General features: G+C 53.0%; 1 protein-coding gene across 1 annotated transcript in view; it reads right to left on the reverse strand.

Annotated features, from left to right (window-relative positions):
* plxna3 (plexin A3) overlaps positions 1–7206 on the reverse strand; it is a 133318-nt gene extending 126112 nt beyond the window's left edge. Inside the window, exon 1 of the mRNA XM_088937736.1 lies at positions 7027–7206. The gene's annotated coding sequence lies outside the window, so the exon portion shown is untranslated. The remainder of the gene's footprint in view (positions 1–7026) is intronic.
* Positions 7207–7894: the final 688 nt, after the last annotated feature.

A 7894-nucleotide genomic window follows, 5' to 3' on the forward strand; every position in this document is an offset into this window, starting at 1 on the left:
AACGATAAAACAAAGCAGACAGACGCTCGATGACAAGAAAACGGGGATCGCGTGAACTCGTCTTTAAAAATCAAGAGGCATTTGCATTTTTACCACAAAAAAATGAGTCAAGACAAATCACTCACAGCTGGGACTTGGTGACAAGGCTGTCTGCTACTGAAACAAGAACACCGGAGACACAAAAATAGAATAAGGCTAATTATTCCAGAAGTGCCAGTTGTTAATTTCTACTAACCATTTGGTATGCATCTTCCAGCACAAAAAGTCTTCAATCTGAAAATTCCAAATTCTCTGCAGAAGCCTTAGAAGCAAAGAAGTTGAGGACTATAAGCATTGCAGGAATTAAAGCGTTCCACTGTTTTTTGGACAAATGTGGCTTGAATTTACTTTTTTAAATCACTACTCTGATTAATTTGACGCAATAAAATTCAGGGACGACAGGATTTCCTATTGTATTCATATCAGGACGCCTTCCTTTCTCACACGGACTTTATCCAGGGTAATTGATCGCGTTTGCTCCAGCTATCTGGCGAGATATTGGATTGATACCCCCGGGAGTCCCGTGAAGTGAATTTTCAAGCGGACGATCGGAGCTCTTGCTCGGAGCCGACACCTCCAGCTGAACTTCCCGATACAAAGACAGCAGCAAATCCCACTGCCGCTGAATGGGGAACGTTAAAATTAAACTAAGAGGGGAAATTCCATACATCTCTGTGGCGGAGGGGCTCTAGGGTCTGGCTCGCTGTCGGGAAATTCATTCTTTTTTTACTCCTCCAGAAAGCCGAGGTAGAGCTGTTGGCAAGCTCCCTGGGCTGCGCTTCTGGAAATGTGGTCACTGACATCTTGGAAGATGAAATTGTGCCCAATCAGCTTCTTCCCAGATGAGAGTTTAGCGAACTACAATGCTTCGGGACTCGTGCTGCCCCCACGCCTGTCATTCTGTGAGGCTTCTGCTCCTCTCCTGTTCCTCCGTCTTGCCATCATCAATAAAGTGCACATACCCTTACTCCTTTACCTGGCTGGACCCGTGATCCAGCGACTTACAACGGCACCCATTCACCCAGCTGGGTGTGTCGCGGGAGCCATCTGAGTGAACCACCTTGCTCAAGAGGACAACTACAGCACCTCCGCTGGGATTCGAACCCTCAACCCTAAATGCTACTCCACTGGTGCCCCCTGCAACACATCCTTATGTCTACGAAATGACATTAATGAACTGGATTATTGCAACTACCTGGAGATACGATTAAATTTCTTCCACAGTGCAGATCAGCTACCAAAGCAGTGAGACGGCGTCTTGTCCGTGTTGGTCAGAACGCACTGTGCGACTAGCGGTGTCTCACTCCACCACCCGCGCTCCGCTCGGCCTGGTCTGCGCTGCCACCTGACCCCAAGCAGCTGGGCCATAGGAAGAGCTCTGCAGCTCTCCAGGGTCAGTTCTGGGTTCTCCCTGTGACCCAAACCCTGGGTTCTGGTCTCTCTCCACCCTACAGCACTGTACACCGTGAACAGCTCACTGTGCAGAGCCTCAGAACCCCGTGCACCTCTGCACATCTGCACTTTGACTTGGACTGCCATGTATCCCCCCCTCCCCCACCACACATTTCTTGTTCTCTACTACGGATTTCTTGTTCTGGTTGTTCCTGTTTTTTTATGTGCCGTTTTCTAACGTACGGTCTGCACTGTGTGGCGTTGTCTGTGCTGCGCAGTGCTGTGCACGTCCTGAGAGACCAACGTGAACAAGAGCCCCAGTGAACACGGACAGACGGCAATAGACTCACGAGAACTCACAAGCGCTCTGGCCAGAGGCCGGGAGACCCCTGGAACAGCTGCCGGAATGGAGACTCTGGGGGTCTCCACAGAGCTGCCTGCTGCTGCTGCTGCTTCGAATCTTTCCAGGACCACACACGAGGGGCACCCGAGTTTTGGTACCCCCCCCTTCTCTCTCCTCAGACCCCCCCACCTCACCCAGCGGCTGTAGGCGCCCCTCTAGGCCCAGCGGTGTCCCCAAACCAGAGAGAAGCCCGGCACTCCTGCTATAGGGATCGGGGGAACGGGGGCGAGTTGGAGCTGGGGTATCGGGGCTGCGACGGGGCCCCATTTCTCTACCCCCCCTCCCCAGGAATGAAAGAGCAAGACTCTGCTGGGGAACTGCTCCTTCCTGGCTGCACGTGGACGCCTTTTCAGACTCATCTAGAGCAGCAGGAAGCTCACGAGGGCCTGACAGCTTCCTGAAAGGCTCTGTTCAGGTTTTTTTTTTCCTTCCCCTCTGATAATCTGAATATTAAACGGGGAACTTCGCAGGCGAAACCCGAATGGTCCCATTCAGCAGCGCTCAGAGCTCCATACAGCCGGCCCTTTCAGAGAGAGCGGCTCTTTGTTCGGCGGCACAGGCAGTGAAGAAAAGCCTTCGTTGTCTTCTTGTGTTTTTTCCGAGTCGGAATCAGTGGCAATATTTTTCACGTTTCTCATCTCCGACGCGTAGTTGGTGCTATTTCCCCCCTCCCTCTTCCAGAAAAGTCTTCCCCTGTGTTCATCGCGACGGCAGGATCTTCAAGCAGCTCGCTGGCAGCCTCATCTCCACCACTTTGAAGACCCTATTTAATGGGAGAGGAGGGAGAATTTCCGAAGCCAGTCCCTGTTATGCTGAGATGACAGCTCCCCTCCCAGAACAGGGACGTGTCCAACAACACGATCGCAGCCCAGGCAGGCCGACAGCTTCGTGCTCCAACATCTGCTGCATCGGGCCCTCGGGGGAAACACCGCGCCAACCTGTACCAGGCGATGTTAGGGTCTGCTCCACTTTGTGCTTGGTGTTGTGTCCCTGCGGCGGGGCTGTATTTGTGGACGACCGTGGTCGGCCCGGGATCTCAAGCGGAACTGTGTCTGTGGAACTTTCACAGTGGAATCCAGCACGTCCACATTATTTCAAACAACAGACTTGCCGAAACCGTTCAAGCCTGGCCTGTTTTTGAATAAATACAACCCTTTCCATCTCAGATTAATAATACATAAAGGACACAAACCGTGTGCCCCTTCCAGCAAAGCGTATCCCCCTGATTGAAACCAATTGACTTCAAGAAAGCCACGCTGGCGGGATGAATGAGGGGGCTGGGGGTAGAATCGTTCTGCTCGTCTCCCCACCGCAAATGAATGGCTTGAGTCGACAAAAAAATGCAACAAAACCATCCAAAACTCCAGAAAAACGGTCTGAAACCCGACGAGACGAGGGTTCGTCCCAAAGCAGGGGATACCAAGCCAGTCCTTCAAACATCCGCAGAAATGCTCGTAGGAGTTCACGTGAGCCGTTTCGGGGGCCCCCCGCGGGTTATCAAAGGACTCCCGGCAGAAAGACGCCCCCCGGGTCCGGGCCAGCGGGCGGCCCGGTCCCGCCCTGTCAGCCCCCCCGCGCTTTCCCGCACCGCACCGCACGGCGACACGCACGGCGCCGGCCCCGGGCCGCGACGTCAACCCCCCCCCAGTGGCTGTGGCGGCAGGAGACGGGGCGAAAAGACCGTCTGCACAGAGCAAGAAAACACGCGCCGGCTCTCTCATCTTTTTTCCCCATCTAATTCTTCCAATCAAAAAACAAACAAAACTGCGGCTGATTCAATCAAAAATGAGTAGGTGTCTCAGCATACATCTTCCCCAAATTCCATACATCCCCTGTGCTCACGCAGTTATTTTTTTTACGTGTGCTACATTGCTTTACGTGCGTGTGTGTGTGTGGGGGGGGGGGTACTCTCCGTCTGAAGCGGCAGACCAGATTAGTTAATAATAATAATAATAATAATAAAATAATAATAAACTATTTTATATAGCGCCTTTAAAGGCGGCTTCTCAAAGCGCTTTACAGAATGACAACAGAAACAACAACAATTAAAAATAAACAGTAAAAAACAGACGAGATCAACACGATGAGAACACGCAGAGGAGACAGTCGATGGTGGAACTAAATACTGAATAAGTACGAAGCCCGCAGCAGATGTCACACTCACTGACTATGGGGGTCAATTTAATTTTTTACCCACTGAGAACATGACCCGGAGATACCACCTGAATAACCCGGGCTAGAACATGACCCGGAGATACCACCTGAATAACCCGGGCTAGAACATGACCCGGAGATACCACCTGAATAACCCGGGCTACGCTTCCCAGCGGACTGGAACAGCGGCGGAGAGAGACACCAGCCCGAGCAGCGAGTCAGAGCCGGCGGACAGCGCCGCTACCGCTGCCGGCGCCGGGAGCCACGAACGCGCGTCCAGTTCCGAGAGAGCCGAGCGCTTGTATTCAGAGCAAAACCAAAAAGACTGGGATTTTAATACACAGCTGGAGGCTGCAGAACAGCCTGAAACGAATCTGGGGGGTGGGTGGGGTTGGGATGACTTTTAAATGGCATTAATCTAAAAAATGTTTGCGGTTTCCACTCTCATTCCAGACTACAACCGACACCCAAACGCGACAACTGCTTTCCAGGTGGCCCCCGGTGTAAACGATACGGCACAGTCCTTCGAGGTGTGACGACGATTTAAAAAATAAAAAGAAATAAGCACGCCCCGCGTGCACTGCCTTGCTCTGTTCGGCTCCTTGAAGGGAAAACACCTGGACACGCCCGTTACTACAACCCAAACATCTGGCTACTCCATTCCTTTGAGATTCCGCCCTTCCACTCGTGCGCTAATCCCCGGCCGGGAACAATGCCGCGAGGAGATTAAAGGAGCCCCTATCTCCGGTCCGGGGGGGGGGGGGGTGTCTGATTTAAAATGCGCTCATGCGAGGTGCCCAAGACCACACATCCAACCCCCCCCCCCCCTCCCCCGTGCAGGGCGCATTTCCGAGTGGCTTCGGTTTGTCAGACCAACAATTAAAACTGCAAAGACTGGGATAGATCCACACCGCCGCTTAATACGCCGCGTCAAGATCCTTAATTGAATTTTAGCGCCCGCCTCTGTCTGTTTAGTGTGTATCATTTTCTACTTTAAGATGTCTAATGAAGTTACTCTGATAAACTGCTTGTTGGCCTTGAATCGTCCGTCTCTCTTGCAGTACGAGTGTTCGCGGGGGCCTGTGCAGTGTGTGTGCAGCCGCTGTTTGCTGTCGCGAGTGTGGGAGCCCTGCAGAACAGGCTTTAAAACGCGATGCTTATCCGAACAGATTCAATACAAATGCACGGACTAAAAAGTGGCACGGACTCTCATACCAGAAAACATTCGTTCAAAGAAGGCGAATTCGGGCTACTCCTATAAAGCAAGCCGTCCCCCCCCCCCTTATTCCACTTCAACGGGGTGACAGGGCTGGGTGCTCGGGCAAATAAAATTCAGCACTCTTTGGGGAAAGTGAAAAGTTATCAACAGTGGCGTTGGTAATACCACAGCTGATGATGAAGCGACGACAGAGCTACATTAAAATCAATTTGTCATTTAATAACGCCGAAACGCAGAAGCCAGAATGTTTTGCTCAGGACCGTCCAGTCCCCGGTAACCTGTCGGTACAGAACCTTCTCAATACAACACTTGAGATGCAACACTTTTCCCTTGAAGTGCGGGTTTATATTATAGCAGCTTCCTGGTCATCCAGAATCTCCGATTCCTGGGAGACAGCTTGCTCCTGTTACGCTAAACCCGCACTCGGGGATTACGAATCGACAAGCGACATCACTACTACTAATTATTACAGCGATAAACAGGAAAGCGAAAATCGACACTCTCCCAGCTGCCGCGACCAGCCTGTAGCACGCCGACAACGTGCCCGGGTCGAGAGTAAACACCCATCCCCAGCGCCACAACAAGTAGGCGGACGGGCACTTGTCTGTGCGGGGCGCTCCGAGGCACAAGAGTCGCTGAAGAGCCGTAAAAAAAATCGCCCGTTGTGTCCGACCCGTGTAAAACTGCGAAGTCTCATTAACCAAAAGCCTGCACCCCCCTCAATAAACACTCCGCGCACAGACCTCACAGGTCGTTAGTGTGCATGTGCCCCTCGCCTGGTAGGTGCTTCGGGTCAGTTTCAGACCTGTTACAGGCGGCTGTTGCCTCCGTTTTCCAAACGCCTGTTTGTTGCCTGTTTTTTTTTTTGCCTCTAGGTTCTAAAGAGCACTTCTTCCACGGGTGTGCAAGATCTGTCTTCTAAAGCGCCATCGCTATTATCGATTCTGTCAGCATAGCGTTACTATATCACGGTTAACCCCACAGGAGAAGGGTTTTTCTTACCTTATGATCGTATTTGTCAGAGGCAGAATCGCAGCGCCTGAACGCCCGCGATCACAGCCCAGGCTAATGTTCAAGACCGCGCACAGGGCCGGCGGAGCTCACCTGTGACTCGCTGTGTAAGGTTAACGCGTGTCGCCGTGACACTCCGGTGTCTGGCTGCGCTCGGCGAGGTGTTGGGTTGGGTTGGGTTGGTGGTGGGAGTGGGGGGGGGGTGGGGAGACCGAGCTGGAAAACGCGCTTAGCCGTCTGTAACGGGCACGGCCGCCCAAGCCGTGCAGATTTTCCAGGGATGCCGACCCCTGCACGATCCGCGCTGAACTTGCATCTTCACGGCACGTCATTATTATCGCGGAACAAAAGTCTAAGCACCGCGTTCTCCAGACATGTGGGGAGAGCGATAACAGCCAAGCGCCTGCGATCAGATATAACAGTCTAGCAGATCACTCGTCGTTTTATTATTCTCTCTCCGCGCCACCCGGTTCGACAGGCAGCCTCAACCCCTCTCTGCTGGCTACCCGCTGGGCTTTAAATGAGGCTAATAACGCCGTTTAACGCCTCCTTTGTTCTTAATAAACGGCGGGGTAATCCTATCTTGCAAGCCTGCAATCTACCCCTTTCGAAAAGCAGCCTACGGCTGGAAGAGCACACAGCCACAGCGGGCGCGCATGATCGAGGCGCTGTGCGGACGGGACCCCTCTCCGGCCGGCTCGCCGGCTCGTCTCGAACCGACCCCGTTCCGACCCAGAATGCTCGCTTTGTTGTTGTTGTTTTTTTTTCCTGGGAGAGAAAACCCCGAGAGATCGGGAAGCAAACTTACCTGCCTTTGAAGTTGCAGCACTTTATTTCCACATTGCACGCCAAATCGCCCTCCGCTTGCGATCTGCTTTCCCGTCGTATTTGGTTTTTTTTTCCCCCCCCTCTTCTTGACGAGCCTAGCGCCTCAGTATTCCTCCCGCGACAAGCCCGCACGGCGCTCAGAGCTGTAATTTCATTGTGATATCCAGACCCTCAAGAAACAGTCTCGCTTTCTTGGGATGAGCCCGACTTGCTAGTAACTCGCCCTTTAAATCCGACGATACCAAATTCAACGGGAGGACGGGGGAGAGTCGTCCCCTGATACGCACGCCACGCTCTGTGCCCAGCGGTGATTCGAAGCGCAATCTGGAAGTCACACGGAGTCGGGGACGTGAAACCGGGGCTCCACACTGTGCGCCGCCTCTCTCCGCCTGCGGGGGTCCCCGAAACCGTGATTGATCGGCCCGCACCCCCCACGCCGAGCCGAGGCCGATGGAAGGCGCCAGTCATTAATCAAGTCCTTTTAGACCAACCCCAGATGTTCCTGGAGGAGGCGGCGTTTTAGAGGCAGACGGGTCCGTCTGCGAAATCACACAGTTTCATTTCAGGTGGTCGAACCGGGAGGCAGCAACTGTCCCCCCACTCCTCCCCGTGCTTCCGCTTAAATGTTTAATGACAAAATCTCGGCGGCAGCGTGTTACAAAAATATCCCGTCGTTTGGTAGCTCCTACTGACTCACACTATTGTGCGAGAGGGTCTGAACGGGAAATCTCGGACACTGTTGTGCGAGAGGGCACCGGGTGTTGTTTTCCTTGGCACTCGGCGGCTGAGTTTAGAATTGAATTGGGTTTTTAAGTACAGTTCACGCCAGGCTGTACTTGGAGACTAAA

The sequence above is a fragment of the Atractosteus spatula genome, chromosome 2 (assembly GCF_055471065.1).
Source record: "Atractosteus spatula isolate fAtrSpa1 chromosome 2, fAtrSpa1.hap1, whole genome shotgun sequence".
NCBI lineage: Eukaryota > Metazoa > Chordata > Actinopteri > Semionotiformes > Lepisosteidae > Atractosteus > Atractosteus spatula.